The following is a 19883-nucleotide window of genomic DNA, read 5'->3' on the forward strand; positions in this document are numbered from 1 at the left end:
AAGAAGTCATGTACAGGAGTTATGCCCCTATCCACCCACATTGCATTGGTTTATGCATTATAAGGATTTGGAATTTCACCACATTTGGCAGATTCATGTGGATGAGATATTGAATAATTTTAATTTCAAAGTATTCTCCACAGTCATTTACAAAAGTTATGCCCCCTGATTGCCTCTCCTGCTTTGATTTCAGCATCATAACTTGACGTATAAGTGATGCATATCAACCAGATTTATGATGCTTGTTTATGTTGATGAGATGATGAATGATTTAAATTTCCAGCATTCATCCTCAATTCCTCATTTATAAGAGTTATGGCCCTTGACTGCACATTCACCTAACTTTACTCTACTTTAGTTTTCTTCTGTTTAAGGCCCTATTAAGGAAATTGTACTAAGCGGAACCATTTGTGATGCACCCATCACCAATAGCTTTAGTTGAATCTTATTTAACAAGTGAAGCAGTAGGATTGGAACACATGCATTCATACCATATTACTCATTAACAGTCATCAATTACAGTTATAGTTTCACTAGCCAAGGTTCTGATATGTTAACCCTTTCTTCACCTTGATGGATCAAGCAGTTATTTTATTGCTTTGTCCTAGTGACATCTATTGGATTTTTTGACTTGCCTCCCCTTTTGTGTGATGACACTAACTAATAGCGTGTAACCGCAGTGCATTTTACATTGGTCAAAATTGGTGGAGGCAATTTACTTCAGAAAGGATTGTGAAGGGGCAAACTTCTGGCGATCTATGTAGAACACATTAGTTGAGACCAGAGAACAATTAATTAGATTTATGTGGACAGGCGCATATCAAATTGCCATACTGCCATGATCAATAATGTCTTTTCGAGGGGAAAATTTTGTTCTTAATTAAGCATTCATTTATTTAGCCAACGGAAGACTGGTGGAAACAAAAGCTAACTTTGATTCCATAGTGTAAATGTCAGGATTGAAAGATTGCAGACCTCTGTTACTCAAACTACAAGGTCAAGTTCACCGCAACTTTGGCACCTCTGGAAAAAGGTGGCAGATATATTTGATTCTGATTGGTTACGCTAAATAAGGGGTGTGTTTCCCACACTAAATTTCCTAGTTTTAATATCGCCACATCGAAAATTTTAATCAGTCTAAGCTTTTCTGCAAGAGAAAACAGGTGTAAGAAGGCCCCGGGAGTAAATTTGGGAGAAATTATCTTATAAAAACTGTTGTCCAAGAGGACTGTTGTCGAGGAAAACTGAGAATCCAGAGACGTATAAAGTAATACCTCGAACATTCACAAGGTTAGGTTCCAGAACCAGTCACGGATCAGGAGGAATCGCGAATGTTTGGTATGAGTCACAAAAAATGCTAATAAATGCTTATTTCTAGGGTTTAAACCCTAAATATGACCCAAATCATGCTCCCAAAGCACTTTAATTTCATTTAAAAGTTAGCTTAATACATTACCCTTAAAAAGAGAAATAAATGGTTGACGTAAAAATAGAGTACAGTATCGTTTAATGGGTATTTGCCACACTAGCGCATTTACAGTACGGTACATGTATACTAATATTACCCCTATACTAATTCATTGTCTGCCGTTTTCTTTTGCACTCACAGTAAGGTAAAACCAAGTAACGAATGGGACTGTAAACTTAATGACTGACGTTTTCTTTGTCATTGTCAGGAAGGTAAACTAGGTAAACTTCATATGTCACAGAAGTCATATAACGAAGGTACAATTCAGTAAAATAAAGAAAACATGTACTTAGAGGGTACCAATGAAAATTTCGCGAATCTGTGAATTCGCGAATCCATAAACGTGAATGCATGAGGTATTACTGTAGTGAGATTTATTATCCGAGATCCAGGTATCTGTGAATCTACCTTCTACGCACAGAGTTGAGGACCGAAAGAGACAAGACAGAGGGAAGTTGAAGGAACAGCTACATTGGAAGTGGAGTGAACCGGAGAAGCAGGTTATGCAATTGTACAAGGCATTGACTTTGATTGTTCACTCGATCCTATGATGAACTAAATCTATCAGTATAACAGATTGGCTACTTTATTTAAAAATATTTCTGTTTTGGTAATTCGGTGAACATTTTATTTCTAGAAGCAGAGTATATCCCAGATGTAACAAATTCTCACAGTTTTATGTAATTGATTCAGTTCTTGTTTACATGTATGGGGGCTGATGTTGGTCAGTTCTGTATATATGCTCAGATCTCTATCTATTCCACCTATAAGTTTCACCACTTATATTTATATTTACTTGAACTGGGCAATAACTTCGAGGGTGGTCAACCTCTAGATAATGAGAACCCAATTAAGCGGACACCTTGAAAGAAGGTACAGTCCGCCAACCCACAAACCTCTTGCAAGAAGAGGGGACTTTGTGTAAGGTTTCTACAAAGTGGACCTTGGGTCGCTTAACAAGGATACTTTGTAAGTTAACATCAAAAGTATGACTACATACCAGAGAGAAGCCATTACAGGTGTATTTGAGGGAAAAATATTTGTACAAACACGAACTGGCATTGGAAATTGCTTTTTTTCAAGTCCATTGAAGTTGTCTGCTCCCCATGTCTGAACCTTGTAGGAACAGTGTTCAGATTTGAACAACTTAATTTTGATTGGATGTTGTGGCTTCCACATCCAATGAAATTTACAGACTCAAAGCACAGAAATATCTGCTTGATCCATCATGGTGTAGATAGGGTTAACATATTGGAACCTGGAAGATGACATAACTCGTTAAAGGTCTTTCATTAGAGTTACACTTCATTCAATACACATAACTCATTAAAGTCCCATTACAGTTATGATACATTCAATACACATAACTCATTAAATGTCATCTAAAACAGTTACCATTCATTCAGTGCACATAACTGCAAAGGTCCTCCATTACAGTTAGAATTCATTCAATACACATAACTCATCAAAGGCCCCCATTACAGTTACAATTCATTCCATGCATGTAACTATTAAAATTCCTCCATTAATTACAATTCATTCAGTAAACATAACTCATTAATGATCCTCCATTACAGTTATGATTCATTTAATACACGTAACTTATTAAATTAAATGTCCTCCATTAGTTACAATTCATTCAGTACACATAACTGCAAAGGTCCTCCATTAGTTACAATTCATTCAGTACATGTAACTCATTCGAGGTCCTCCATAACAGTTATGATTCATTCAATACACATAACTCATTAAATTAAATGTCCTCCATTAGTTACAATTCATTCAGTACACATAACTGCAAAGGTCCTCCATTAGTTACAATTCATTCCATACATGTAACTATTAAAATTCCTCCATTAATTACAATCCATTCAGTAAACATAACTCATTAATGATCCTCCATTACAGTTATGATTCATTTAATACACATAACTCATTAAATTAAATGTCCTCCATTAGTTACAATTCATTCAGTACACATATCTGCAAAGGTCCTCCATTAGTTACGATTCACTCAGTACATGTAACTCATTTGAGGTCCTCCATTACAGTTATGATTCATTCAATACACATAACTCATTAAATTAAATGTCCTCCATTAGTTACAATTCATTCAGTACACATAACTGCAAAGGTCCTCCATTAGTTATAATTCATTCAGTACATGTGACTCATTAAATGTCCTCCATTAGTTACATTTCATTCCGTACAAATAATTCATTATCGGTCATCTATTACAGTCAAAATTCAGTACACATGACTACATAGATGATAACTCAGATGTCGACAACATTGTTGTTTTTGACAAGTGATAAAGTCAAAAATGAAATAAGACAATCAGATGGAGAGAAATGACAAGAATAGAAAAAGAGAATGAAGTTATCAGTGTATTAAACAAAAAGTATTGAGCAGATTTATGGATTTCTTGCATTTAGACCCAAGACTGTTTTAAGATAATTATATGTAGATGTGTTAAATCAATATTTCACTTGGAGTTTGAAAGTTGTGAGACAGATGTATGTTATTAAATTAACAGTTTTGCTCATTCTTCATCATATATGAAGAGTGGAATAATACTGCCTGATGTTTTTCAGATCTGAAATTGTAAAGTGGGTGAACAAGATATATGTTTCATATGTGAAAAACAGCAGTTTTCATTAAGTCAGGAATTTTACAAATATAAATGGTTTAGTGTTAGTCGACTAACTTACTGGGAAAACAAGTGCCATGTTTCTGAGCACTCAAAGTTTTTTCTTTCTCAAAACGAGGTATAAAGTCATATCTGTTTTAATAATTTAGTCATGTGAAAATGAGGATACACCAGAGTTTTACACTTTTGAGCCTTAACTTATTATTTATTGCATATTAGATTAACTATATGGAGCAAATTTTAGTGGTAGTCAGTCCTTGTTCAGTCTTTTTTGTTGGATATTCTAGTTTCTTTACTACAGTTTCAGATGACACCAAATTATGCCAATTAAGGATATCCATGTTTGTAAACTGAATGATAACCACATCTGAAAATGATGTCACTTGGATGTTATATTATGACACTATCAATATGATGTCACTTGTTACCCAAGTGAATTGCAATTAATGATGGACAGGGTACCCATCCTGGTCTCCTGGAGCTGACCGGTTTTGAGATCAGAATGTGATCTTGCCAGGTCAGCACCCCCCCCCAATAATAATATAATAAATACAAATATTTTTAAGCTTCACAAAAATGGGTGTGGGTGTGGATTAAATGTGAGTGGAGAAAGTCTACCTGGTATCGGGCAAAATTTCCTTTCTCACCCATCCATAATTGCATTGCTGTGAATTTTGGGAGGGACTTGGACATAAGATGACATGGTTGCAACGTCTGTCTCTTAACTAAAAAATGAAAAGTCTGTTGCAATAATGATCCTGTGAAAGTGAACAAAAAGTATATGCTGCCTTGGTTATTGTGGTTAATGATTTATAAACTGGCTGTGCGGGCAATGTGTTGAAGAAAACCAATGTGATTTCAATAATTGCGTTTTTGAATAAGACAGTAGCTCACCAAGATAATACATACAGCACATTTTTCTTCGTTTAGTTACTAAGATGAGTCTGCGATCTTATACTTGTGTAAATTCGATGAAGTTTTTGGTACATTCAGCTGTTATTTTTATGGACAGTGATTGTCCCCATACTTTTCAATGTAATAACGTTTACTCGAGGGCTGATATTCATCTAATGTTTGCATGTTTAAGTCATTTTGGATTGCTTGAACCCTTAACTGTGTAAAAAATCAGATTTTAGCTTTGTGACTCATAGAGGAGAATAGTTCATGGTATGATCCTGTTTTTCATTGTCTATCATCCATCCATCCTTTATTTAAAGCTTGTTATTCCTACTCCTCCTGACTGCTCTGGTGGCCTAGTGGTTAGAGCATCTGCCTCGGATGTGGGAGGTCGTGGGTTTGATCCCCGGCCAAGTCATACCAAAGACTTAGAAAAAATGGTACTAAAAGCTGCCTCACTTGGCGCTTAGCATTAAGAGGGTAGTGTTAGGACTGGTTGGCCTGGTGTCAGGATAATGTGACTGGGTTGGACATCTTGCTACATGTCTGCTGCATGATGCCCCAGTGCTAGACATCACTATAAACTGCCACACTGCAGACATCATAGTGATATGACTGAAAAATTGTTAAAGCTACGTTAAAAATCCAAATCACACACACACTACTTCTCCTAAGGTATTTAGAGGATCGCCATGAAACTTTGCACACATTTGTCCCCTGGCCTAGTTGGTCTTGAATGAAAATAATGCCACTTAGACATCCAATATGACTAACATCCACTATCACTTCCACCAAAAGTCTTTATTATCTATAGTTTGTTGTAAATGAAGATGGTTCCAATAAGACTTCTTAAGATGTTTAGTTGGTCTTAAAAGTAAAAGGTGCCTTTCTGACATCAAATATGGCCACCATAGCAACCAGCTTGAAGATCTTATGGGGGTTACACCAAATGATTTCTTACGTTTAGTTAGTCCAAAATGAAAATGGTACTGATCTCACTTCATATATGGCCACCATGGCAGCCATGTTGAATTTCTTGTTAAAGCTCCAAGGGGGCGCTCACCAGTTATTATGTACTTTTGAGAGAGTGACGTATGTAAGGTGAAGTTGTTTGCATTTAAAACATGCACAATGGAGAGAATGGTGGCATACCTCTATTTTAGATTAATGTAATGTGGATGGTATTTCTTTGGATATTGTACTTTTGGAAATTGTACATGATTTAAACACACTGCTAATTAAAATGAATGCTCCCTTCTGCTAAAAAAATCAGCCTGAATTAGTCTAAAGTACACTATCCATTGCAGCTATTAAAATAGGGAAAATTAATTTTGCCAGACAAGACAATACCAGCTTCTGAAAGGGCAATGAATGAATTACCAAATATACAAAATGTAAAAAAAGTTATTGGCTCTTTTTTATACAATTTACCTCTGAAGTTCAGGAAGTGAAAATGACCCAGTAGAGCTAGCACTTTTTTGAAAGGTGCACATCTGGAGTAAGGCCAAGCTATATACTCTATAACCCATATTACACCCATCAATCATACATCAAAATAAAGGTAATTAAAGGTTCTTTGAATTATACCGAAGATATACAAGGTCTTTTTTAAATAGCCTGTATAACCAGTGAAGAAAGCCAGGGAAATTCTTTTTCTTTAAAATCCTAACCCTATGCAAAATGCAAAATTGTAGAGCGCCACCTAAGAACCGTTTAATATTTTTGAGCTGGTGTGATTAAATTTAATTAATTTATTTCAAACCAGAAACAAGGCAGTACAAGCAATTGCCAGTACATGGTTTTCACTTTGTTTCACGCATGAAGCTTCACAAAGAGATCTATGTGCCACATGATTAAAATGACAGTATGGGTCATGTACATCTTTCAGCATTGAACACTTGTCACCTATCTCAGAATGTCTCATGACCAGTGTCTAATGAATAATTTGTCATTATTCTGTCTGTAAAATGTTGTAGATCATTTGGTAATATCCTCTGGACAAATGACATTGTCAATCAAGGACACCATCACCAGTTGTCTCCCTTGAAATTTGGTGGTGACAGAAGAGCTTCCAAATGGTGACACTTTGTCATATTACTGATCTAGGTTAGTCCATAAAACAAAAATGCTTATGGTCATTTATTAGACCTGTTGGAAATAATTCATGAATAGCCCAAGGTCTTCTGATTTTTTTTGTAAAGATAAATTGGATTTCCTAAAGAAGATCCCTATTTAAGGAATCAGCTTTTGGCTCAGGTGTGAGATTATCCATTTGCAGCATTACTACTGCTGTATCCACTGCTCCAACGGCCTAGTGGTTAGAGCATCAGCCTTGGATGTGGGTCGTGGGTTCAAACTCTGGCCAAGTCATACCAAAGACTTATACAAATTGTACTAGCAGTTGTTTGGCTTGGCGCTCAGCATCTAGAATTTAGTGTTAGGACTGGTCAGCCCGGTGTCAGGATAATGTGATTGGGTTGGACATGATGCTACATGTCTGTGGCATGATGCCCCAGTGCTTGACATCACTATGAACTGTCACACTGCAGACATCATAGTGATATGAGTAAAAAAATTCTTAAAGCTGCATTAAAAATCCATAAAACACACACATACACTGCTGTGGCCAATGTATTAATTTCTCTAACAAAATGACTAAATATGGCTCATGTGCCCCTGCCTGGTATGGTACAAGGCAGAGAGTTGTATGGCTTCCCACAAGAATGTAACTGAGGGATCACTGTATCTTATTTCATGAAGCAGCATTATTGGGAATGATTTACTTGATTTTTATTTCATCCATTTTATTGGCAGCTGTGTTTAACTAATGTCTTTTCATGATCGTCATTTTTTTCATGCCGTCCATGGCAAATTTTTTTGCTTAGGCATCCATGTTTATGTGTACATCCATCCACGCACTCCATTAAGGTCATTGTTATAGTTTTTAGATTAGGCAGGATGTTCACGTTTTTAATTTTCTAGCTAAATACAAGACAAGCTGAATTTAAAGGTCTTTTGTTGTCAGGTTAATGAGACGAAACTATAGTGAAGCATTTCCTAAACAGTACTGTTGGGTTAAGAAATTGGAATTTATAGAGTCAATACAAATTTCTGTGTTTCCTATAGCACTTGTTTTAAAGTATTTAGGGTAGGTAGGTAGAGATTTGTTTGTGAACATTATATATATATATATATATATATATATATATATATATATATATATATATATATATATATATATATATATATATATATATATATACACATATACATACACTGGGCAAAACTGGCTCAGATGTGCAAATCAATTTTGGGATATATATGGGGGTGGTATATTTTTTTGAATTTTTTTTTGGAGGTGTGCTTGGGAGGGATGGCAGCATAAACACAGGGATGGTTAGCCAACCAGAAACACATATTGGAGGGTGAGGCCTAAATATATTTGAATATGATCTTTATTATACTGCTTTATTGGGAGAAATGTATGTGGCCAGACCTCAGAGGGAGTCAGTTTAAGGAAATTTTACATTATTCATTACAGCCTGTTCAAGGTCCATTGAATTTCTGTGAGTGCTGTCATTTCATCCACCTCATGGACCCCTCCCCATATCAGAATCTGTAACATTTGTTTGGTTTAAATTGCCTGTTGCACATGGCAAATTAATTTTCATTTTGGGCAAGCAAATTTCCTAATGCATCAGGAAAAATTAACTTCGATACTACTTGCTAGAAGACCTCCAACTTTTGGCATTATGCGGAAAGATTTGTATGAAACCATAGTGATTTTGGTTTGGTTTGATTTTTATGGCACAGCAACACAAGTAGGTTATTTAGTGCCAAGGTGAGTAGTAAAGTGTCTTGTCTAAGAACACATTTTGGTAGCCAGTCTGGGCTAATCCAGTGGTAGGATTTTAATCAGTGCCATTTTTTATCATGTGTCCAGCACACTGACCACTGATCCACTGCAACTGCAACATCAATTAATCACCTGTTAACGTGCAGAAGAGTGCATTGGGTCTATTCTTCTTGTTATGTGATCATTTGAGATGAATATCCAATACATATTTTAGTATTTACTTTAGGTACTTATGAGATGAAAACATAATCTGATTAAGCAAGTCAAACTCTGAGATCTGTTTGCCCATGGGCAAGTGAACATCAAAAGAAATTTGACATGCCTATTGTAAAACATGTTTTCTGTAGCATGCCAGTGTTGTTGATCTGACAGAAAGCATCTTGTCATCAATGGCTTTAACATTTGTACTGATGCTGCCAATCTGCCACCAGATATGGTTGCCACTTCTGAAAAACAGAAAAACCATTAACAGTTTAACCTAAATGGCCACTTAACAGAATTTGACCAAATTTGACAGAAAGCAAAATTATTTACCCAACTTTTTGTCAAAAAATTGATGATCAGAATTTGACCGACTCCGAGAAAAAGCATCTTGACGTGAAGGCCATTTAGTGTTTGACAAATAATGGATGAAGCTGCAAAGACAATGGAGAAACTTTGAAACAATTATATTCATAACATGCAGTCAAAGTATTGGAAGAAATTGGTGCAGAAAACATCCCACTGATCCCAATTTCTTGACTAATTGTATCTTGTTTTATCAAATTTGTTTTGTCATTTCAATTAGAAACGAAAAAAATATTTTCTGTGGCACTTCATTGCATAAATACAATTATTAGTTCAGCAGCCGATCAATGTGATGTCATCAGAGATATGAATTTCAGAACAAAGGAGGAAAATTTACTGGAAGAACAAAGCTAGGTATTGATTTAATATCAATTTGCCTCATTTTCAGCTCTTTAATGTGCAGTGCAATCTCCAGGAGACCTGTTTTTATTTAAAGAAAAATTATAGATTGTAGTAATTACAGAAGTCTTGTACTGTCGATGACAGGAAATTGACTTTAAACTGTTACATTTTATTGTAAACATTATCATGAAGTTCCCATGTGTCAGTTGTTAGAGGCTTTATTTCTTTCAAATGATCATTACCAACTTTTCATATTTCCAGAAATTTTTTATGCAGTGTGAAGATTGGAAAAGGGAAGATTTTGTAAATTGATGAGCTATTGAACATTCTGCACATTTCATTTTACAATTCTGCTGCAATGAATAGGTGGCTTTCATAAGGTTTATTTACTTCATTTCAGATAAACACATTTTTCAGTGTTACAGCTCTGTTGTCTTAAACTAAGTAACAGAAAAAGCAAAACAAACAAGTTTTGTAGAATTAAACAAATAATTTATTTCCTAGATAGAATAAAAAAGTGAAAATTTAAAAGGGACTTCCAGTATTGTGAATTAAATCCCAATTAATCCTAGAAGTTCAATCAAAAGTCACAAATTATAGTGTTCCCAGGTCTTTAATTTGCTGATGTACCAATAGTCCTTAATATGCTGATATGCCAATAGTTTTCATACGTCACAATGATATAATCCAGAATGTCTTTCAGTAAATTCACTTTAATCCCAATATAGTGTTTTACCCCAGAATGTCAATAAACACTTTGTATTTCCAATAAACAATTTTAAAAATGCCTCTGAAATTATAACTGAACACAACTAAAAGTGATTCCACAAAGACTGATATTAAAATAGGAATGAATAATTGTTTACTCAGACTTGTGTCACAACAAAATGTTCTGGACTTTCATTTCCAGTTCAAGACTGTTTATTTAAGTTTTAGCAAACAGCCTAACAAAAATATGTAGACAATAGATTTTCAGGGAAAACCAGTGTCCTGAACTCAGATCCATGTAAACATATTCTCAGCTAGACCCAAATTCCTACCCTCATTTGTGGACAGAGGTCAGGCAAACAATACAAATTAAATATATATGTCAGAGTTTCATCCCAAACAAAGCACATTATTAGTGCAAAAATAATAAAGACTTTCATACAGCATGAAATCATGCATTCTTGATGACTTCATAAATAATGAGGAAGAAACATGAGATAAAGTAAGACATCTCTTCAAAGATGTACTCCTTGGGGCTATTCATAGGAAACTGTAGTGCTAATGTTCTTATCTTTCCGATCCAATTTAGACAGAGTACCACTCTGTTCCAATCAATTTTAAGTCTCCCCTACAGCAGGAACCATTCAGTATAGTCCGATGTAATTTGTTATGGTACAGAGTCTGAGACCTAGATGTATCTTTAGTGGGTTTTGTCTCATCAACTCTATTTTGTAAAAAGTTATGGCCCTTTAAAATTTCTTATCTTCACATCGGATGCTTTAACCAGCATAATTTTAAGAACCATTTATGATGCAGTTTGGTGTGAATGTTGGGGTGCCTTTTATGTTTTTTTTTCTTGTCAACTCCATTTTTGATAATTATGCCTGTGAAATTTAACTTCAGATTCTCAGACAGTAAGTTGCATATAACTGACATGGCACAAAAACCATTGAGCATGTTCAGACTGAGTTATTCTCCTTTACAGTTATCTTAATTTCTGTTCATGGATTTTTGCTTTCAACTGGAATAGCTTATATATCATTCAGTAAGTGTTGATTTTAGTTGGAATGAGCAATGGCTGAAAGACTTAAATATACCTAGTATGTGCTTTGTCATATCAGCTTTATTTAGATGGAATTATGGCTGTGACAAATTATTTAATATCTTCACATATCCCATGTTGCTTGTAACTGGCATGGCTCAGGGACCATTCAGCATATTGTGTTCAAATTCAACATAAACCCTGTCTCAGAGAGCTACAAGGGGCCCTGAGTGGCAGAGTGGCCTAATGGGCACACCTGTACTGATCACTGTCATCTTACCTGTGTCCACCTGGTTTCGGGTCTCGGGCTCAGACAATGTGGGTATGTGAGAAAGTTTTCTAGTAGCTTCACATGGGTCAGTTGTTGTTTTTGGGTGTTTCCTGGCTTCTTCTTCCACCAGTTGTACTGGCTGCCATGTATACTCTATCATGCACTGAAAAATGGCATTAACCAGAAAACCAGAACAACAATCATAGACTTGCATGTACCTTTTGTGGGTTTAGTTTTATCTGCTCCATTTTGGAGGTTTGCCCCTTGTCAAGTTTTGTCTTATCTTTATATTGAAACTTCAAAAGTATTTAACATATTTGGATTGAATTTTGGTAAACACTTTGTCTTTTATACCTAGATGTGCATTTTATAGGTTTTTGTCTCTTTCTTCGTTCTAGGACAGAGTTATGGCCCTTTGGCAATTAACTTGTATCTTTTCATGGGATTTGGTTGTAAACAGCCATGGTCAAGAACAGATCAGTTTATTCTGATGCATTTTAATGTGAACATTGTTTTATAGATCTTTGTGTTTCATCTGTTCCTTCTGGGGCATTGTTATAACCTTGTTGATCAACTTCTGTTATTATCTTTGTGGGATGTTGCTTTTACTGATGACATTTTGAAGGAGATATATTTCAAGCATTCCATGTCATTGTTTAAAGGAGTTATGTACCCTGAATACCAGTCTTCTTCCATCTTTGGTTTTGAAACACAACCCTCATCTTAGTGCCCGATGGAGTAAATCAGGGTGAGTACGGTCCTTTATAATTTACCCATTGCTAATAGCTTAGCTTTTGTTCAGTTTAACATCAAAGTCAGCTTGAGAGGAAGCAATTACTCTCCCCCACACACACAAAAATAGCACCAAATACTCTACCATGATTGCTTCTGGCTTGCATAAACTTGATAATGCATACAGCAAGACCTTGATATTGAAATAACAAAATACGCTGTATAAAATCCATATCTTTTAAGTCGAACACTGAAGTGTGTGTTCTGTAATGTATGCAATGTTTACATTAGATTCAGTGTTTCATGTATACTTTTAAATCTTTGTTTCTTAGGACCTTATTCTTTAATTTTCTTATTCCTGTATGTTCTGTGCAAACATGTTAAAAATAACACATATAAGTAACTTACATTTTGTATTCCTGCTATACAGTGGAGTGTAATGGTATCCCTGGTTTCAGTTTGTTCATCCGTCAATCCATCCATCTTTTGGTCCGTAACTAATTTTCATTTCCACAGAATAACTCTATAGTTGTCCACTACCAGCAGTTACTAAACTTTTTAGATGGATTGCATTGGGAGTAAGGAATAAACTGAGAAGAATGTTTCAGGGTCAACAGTTCAAAGGTAAAGGTGATAGTGGCTGAAAGAAGAAAACTTGTTTTTGCATAATAACTTGAGTTGTCTACCATATACAGTTACTAAACCTTTTGGATGGCTTGCACATTAGGTAATAAAGAAGCAGTTTCAGGGTCAAAAGGTTAAAAGTCAATGTCTCAGTTGCTAAAAGAGGCAAAATGGTTTCTAGACAATAACATTATTTCCAAATAGCAGACCTGGTTTAAACTTTATTGCTTGTTTGCACACGTGATATGAAGAAGAAAAAAAACCGCATTGAAGTTGGGGTCAAAAGGTCAATGTCATTGAAAGGAAAAATGGTTTCCACACACGAACTTGAGTTTTTTGTCAACATTTACCTAACTTTATAAATTGATTTGCACTTGGTATAAGGAAGAATCGTGTGGTTCAGAAGGTTTAAGGTGAGGGTCAAGAAGAAAAATAGTTTCCATTCAGTAACATTAGTTCTACCTCACAGACAACTAGGCTTTCTGGATGGCTTAACACTTGATAAGGAAGAAGTCTATCAATTTTTTAGCCAAAAGGTCAGAGGTCAGGATGAATGTGAATGCAAGAAGATAATGACATTTACACAATAACATTAGTTCTAAATCAGAGATCAGGAAAAATATTTTTGGATGGTTTGGACTTGGGATAAGGAAAAAGCCTATCACTTTTGGTGTCAAATGGTTAAAGACCAAATTCACTAAAAGAAGAGAATGGAATTTACATGAAAATTTAAGTTTCTGACCATGTTTCTTCACCAGAGTTTGTGGATAACTTGTATGTCTGGTAAGAAAGCAAGCTATTAATTTTGGGTTCACAAATGTCAAGCCCAAAGACTGAGGGAAGAAAAATGTTGGGTTTTTTTCGCGTTATAATTTTGGTTTTAAACCAAATTGTCATTTAAGGCCAAAAGCCAACTTTTATTCTGCATGATGAGGTAGAACCCATGTTTCAGGGTCTGTGATGTCATCTCAGTTCATGTCCCATTTTAAACTTCCTGTCATTTGATTGAAAGCAGTCCTGACGAAATATTGTACAGACAGATTAGCCCTCAAAGAAAAACAGTTTTGCAGAAGAACTTTTATTCAAGGATAAGTTCTTTGACACACTTTGTAGTTTGGTTTGTACATTGGGTAATAAAGAAACTTGTAGATTCTTGGGTATATGGGTCTAAGGTCACAGTCTTGGCAAGTCTAATAAGGGTCCAAGGTCACAGTCACAGCATGTCTAATAAGGGTCTAAGGTCATCATCATGGCAAGTATAATAAAAATCTAAGGTCATAGTCATGGCAAGTCTAATAAGGATCTAAGATCATAGTCATGGCAAGGCTAATAAGGGTCTGCAATTACAGCCATGGCAAGTCTAATAAGAATCTAAGGTCATAGTCATGGCAAGTCTAATAAGGATCTAAGATCATAGTCATGGCAAGGCTAATAAGGGTCTACAATTACAGTCCTGGCAAAATTTCATTTTCCACTTGAAAATTAAGATATCTAACTTGATGACATGTGGTACTGGTATTACAGCAGTGGAACAAAAATCATCATTTGCATTGTGTGAAACATTTAATTGGTTTGGATTGCTGTCATGAAACAAAAGATGTATTACTGCCTAACAGATCTAACAGTTATAATCCAAGTAATGCTAACTGCTTCAGTGGCCTAGAGCATATGCCTTGGATGCGGGAGGTAGTGGGTTCAATCCCCAGCTGAATCATACCAAAAGACTTACAAAAATGTTACTAACAGCTGCCTCACTTGGTGCTCAGCATTAAGAGGTTAGTGTTAGGACTGGTCGGCCTATTGTCAGAATAATGTGACTGGGTGGGATATTATGCTACATGTCTGTGGCATGATGCCCCAGTGCTAGACATCACTATAAACTGCCAGAATTGCAGACATTGTAGCAATATGACTGATTTTTTTTTTTTAAGCCACATTAAAAAAATATATAATCCAAGTGATGCTCTGATACAACCTGAGCTTGACAAATATTAGGTGGAGTGAATAAAGTGTTGAAATTTCATGTAGTGTCAAGTCGAAAAAAAGACAAAAATGGATTGAATCTTTGTACAGAATATTTGCTTATATTAATTCTTCAATGAATATATGATAGTTATGTGCCTAATGTATTTATTAATATTGATTTAGCATTGATGTCTTTATATGGATTAGACCATTTTGTATGGTTACCTATATCAGTATAAAATTAAAAAAAATGGACACCACTTGACCATCTGAAACAATGTATAAAATAGCAGTGGAAATAAAAATAAAATGCAGATTGAAAGAATTGGATATGGCATAAACATGGAACAAGTTAAAATCTGCTCATAATATTTTTTGATGAATAAACAAGGTCATAGGTGACTAAACACAACACATACTGAACCAAGTTTCATGTTACCATGCAACTTAAGTTGAATGTAAAGTTGGAGAATTAGAAAATAAGCACACAAAATGACAATGTAAAAGCAGTCCTAGTAGTGTATAACAACAGTTTGGTGACTTGAGTATTGACCAGAAGAACTGGTGTGATACATTGCAATCTTGCTAATTTCACCTGGAATATTTAGTTAACCTATGCTGTAAAGCCAATTAGCTTACAGTATGGTCATGTGTCTGTGGTGCATCTTCCATCCCCCGACTCCATCAGCAATTGCTTGTTACTGCTCTGGAATGCAAATTTCAGATCAGATTTTAATCAGACTGAGAATGCAGGCTTGTATTATGGAAATTGCAGAGTTCAATAATGATCAAAATGTACACACTAACAAGGTGGTGATACAGCATCAAATTAGCTTGACTTGTTACCATTCTGGAGGCCACATGTCTGACCCACATTTCATCAAACATGGAATATTTGTTCACATCATTCAGATCTCAGACAACTCAAGAATGAACAAAAGCCATGCATACTATTATGGTAATGTTAGATGTGATTACCTGATCCTGTTATCACTCAGTAGGCCATATTTTTGATCTGCTATTGATCAAACTTGGAATATAGGCTTATAAGTTCAAGACCTTGGCTGGGTTCAGCAATGATCAAAATCCATATTAATGAATAATCTTTAGAATTTTCTCCTCCAATTTCTGTCATACCAGGTAAATGGGTTCTTGTCATCCAGCTCTTGCATGAGTTCAGTTTCGAGCAAGAGACTTTACATGTTTATTATGTGTTTATCATTAGAAATCCCCTTGTATTGTATATAAATCTTAACGTTTACAAACATTTTACTATTCCCCAATGACGGGGAGGATTGGTGTTTTTTTAAATTTTGTTTTGCAGGTGTAATACCAGTTTTTGTCACAAGATAAGCTATACATGGTGGCCAGTATATTTGTTTGAACAAGAACCTAAGAAAACCAACACACAGAAAGCTACTGGCAAGCTTACTCACACATCCATGTTGGCCAAACCTGGAACCCATGCAGACAGAGGTGAGATGTCAGTCATCTGTAAAAGCATGCATCTTAGACCACTCGGCCCCCCCCGACCCCCAATAATGATGGGGAAGAGTAATTAAGTTGTTTCATTTTAGACACTGCACATACTTGCTCATAAAACGAGTACAAGTACAAACTGCACAGACCCAGATCTACCATCATTTAATGCACTGGCAGATCTGGGTCTGTGCAGTTTGTTTGGAGTAATCAGTAGAAAAAAGAACATGGACTAAGATCTGCAGATGCATTATGCTTCAGCAGAGCAGAATCTTTTTCGTTTGCAGCTTAACTCCACTGGAAAGGGAGTATATGCATTATTTGAATTAGAAGGATTTTCCAGCTTCTGTCATATAGGTTAAAACAAGTCTGTAACCTTTAGGGCAAGATGGGTAACCATTAGGGCAAGATGGGTACACCAAGGAAGACAAGCCAAATACAGGCAGGTTGCATTAGTTATTGTTTCATCAGTTACAGTGAAAATATTGCCTTGGATTTGGTTGGAATTTGTAAGGATCAACAGTTGGCTGATGTTTGTTACTAGAACAAGTTTGGGGACTCATCAGCTGAGGTTGACATTTGCACAATCACTGTAGTAATTCACTCACACTGTAAGAAACTTTTTTGGTAGAATTTGTAACTAAAACAAATGCATACATGGAGAAGAAGAAAAAAATACACCTCTCCACCCCATCTCCTTTATTGTTTACATAATGCAGAGACATTTTGATAGCATCTTGTAAGAGTTGTGGTTTCATAATTTGCATGAAATTAAAAATGACATAAAGGCTGTTGTCTAGCTAAATTGATCTAAGAGCATTCTTCTTGATTGTGTCATCTTGTTTTCATTTCATGTGATTGTTTTCCACAGGCCCAGATTTGGCTTTGCACTGTTTATCATTGCAAGCTGAGCTGGCCTAGGTGACCCAAGGTGACATGTAATTGATTTCTTTTCCCTATGTATGGTTTGTTTGCATAAATTTATCAATTCTTGCCTACTTTAAAAGAGAGTTAATGAAAGATATCAGTCAGGTATTTGGATGATTGGCTTATCTTCTGAAATATTAGTTTACTATACATTGATTACATATAAGTATTAATTAGTGAGACATTGTTGCAAAAGGGTTTTGACAAGAACTTGTCTTCTGTGATTTGTGAATGTTAACAAAATCAGTTTCATTAGTTTCCATTGACCTCTTCTTTGAAGTTGTGTAACATCTGTAGTATTCAATACGTATGTGGATTATAATTCATTTAATAGAATTAAGTTACATGTTCATAAAATACACTTTTTAACACAGCTAGGCTATTGTTATATAGCAACAGATAGACGGGGAAATTTCAAAATATTTCTCTTAGTAGCAAACCCTTTTAGCGAAAGTCAATGTGATGTACATTTCACACTGTAAATGTTCAGATTAAATGTTTGCTTTAGCTCTTGACCAGATTTGCTACCCATTTCCATAGCATAATGTAGGCAATAATGTGTTTGAAATGCCATGGAACCCAGTTAACATCAATCATAGTACCACAACTTTACAGAAAAAGTCACTGTAACCTATATTTCATAGTTTGCTGGTTTAGGTTAAGTGTTTATGTTTAGCTTAAGACCACGGTGGGTTATTTTTTTGCATGCTATGTACATTATCTTTCTATCTGGAATCAGGAAAATTGGCCACGGGATGTATCTTGATGCGCAGTACTCTGTCATTACAGAATTAGGTCATTGTTACCCAAAATTTCTGCTTCTCTGATTTGGACTGCATTTCTTGTATAATGTGACATGTATTGATTTCTTTTCCCTGTGTATCCTTTGTATACATAGATTTATCAGTTCTTGTCTGTTTTAAATGGGAGAGTTAAAAAAATATCAGTGAAGTATTTGGATGACAGGTTTCTGTTCTGAAATATTACCATATGTTCATTACAGATAAGTATTATAATTAGCGAAATAGTGTTGCTAAAGGGTTTCAAGTTTTGTAAATGTTAAATAAAATCAATTTAAAGTTTAAAGTTGTGTAGGTGTTACATCCCTAGTATTCAATACTTATTTCGATTATAATTCATTGACCATAATAGAATTCATTTATATGTTCATAAAATCCACTTGTTAACACAGCTAGGCTTTTGCTATAGCAGCAAGTAGGTGGAGAAACTCTTTGAAATATCTGGTGTGCCTAATGTAAACTGTTATCCCTCCAATAAAAAAAACGGACTGAAGCAGAGCCAAATTAGTTTAAGTTCAAAATAGACTGGTTCCAGGTCGGTTTCCAGAACGTTGTCAAAATACAAGCTAACCAGTCTTGCATTTGTTCTCTTAATGAATCAGGCAATTTGATGCAACAGGCTGTTGTTTATGGAGTTAACACTTTGACCATAACTGCATCATCTACCCAGACATTGGAATCAGAAGTTACAGGTGATCTAACAGGGGCATGTACTGGCTGTGGTGCCACCTTGCAGTATGTTTGATCAAGAAAAGCTCATCAGGGTAGGTAGTAATCTGTGAATGATTGAGATACTGCAAATTGGTGGCAGAGGTGGGATATTGAGCTCAGTGCCTGAAAAAGATAGGTGCAGAAGTCTGTGAAAGTTATTCCAGGAATTCCATGTGTTTATGCTTGGAATGCAAAATCAGTTCATGGAACAGTCTTGTGCTATTATTCATGTGTTAAGATTTGAAATAGGGCACCAAAACTTCATTTGGATCCTGTATCATATTGTTGCATAGTATAATCAACTTCATTGTTCTTTTCCAAAGAGAAATTAGTTTTTAGAGGTCTGCTCTTGATTGCAGATAGCTATAGCATTTAGTTGCTTTTATTTTAAATGGAAATCAGTGCATTCTTTTAGTTATTTGGTCCTTTTCAAATACAACATTTTTGGCTTTTTTTATGAACATTTCTAAGATTTTGTTTCATTATATATATAAACTTGTTGAAATTCTGCTTGCTTTTGGGTTTTTTTTTTTAGGAAGTGGCAGATAAATATTTGAGAAGGAATTTCATAATAGACCAGGCATGTGCAACTTCCTCAAGGGCACTATGATGTAAATAATTAGATAAAACCAGATTGTGGGATGTAGATTGCACATGCCTTAAACAGGAGCTGAAAATGTATTTTCTTAATCTCAGGGTTCTGTATATTTAAATCCCATGTATGCCGGGTCTGGTCCATTGTTCACAAGATTTCATTGAAGTCACATCAGTCATGTAATACTGTACATTATATTCTGTGCAGTACATCTGTCTCTCATTATAATGCCATTCACTGTAACACAAA

At 35.3% G+C, this 19883-nt stretch overlaps 1 protein-coding gene across 5 annotated transcripts in view; it reads left to right on the forward strand.

Annotated features, from left to right (window-relative positions):
• Positions 1–19883, forward strand: part of LOC149788062 (cyclin-dependent kinase 17-like) — a 225285-nt gene that overhangs the window by 137714 nt on the left and 67688 nt on the right. The gene's annotated exons all lie outside the window — the stretch shown is intronic.

Source organism: Sinohyriopsis cumingii, chromosome 11, assembly GCF_028554795.1.
Source record: "Sinohyriopsis cumingii isolate HCF-2022 chromosome 11, ASM2855479v2, whole genome shotgun sequence".
Lineage (NCBI taxonomy): Eukaryota > Metazoa > Mollusca > Bivalvia > Unionida > Unionidae > Sinohyriopsis > Sinohyriopsis cumingii.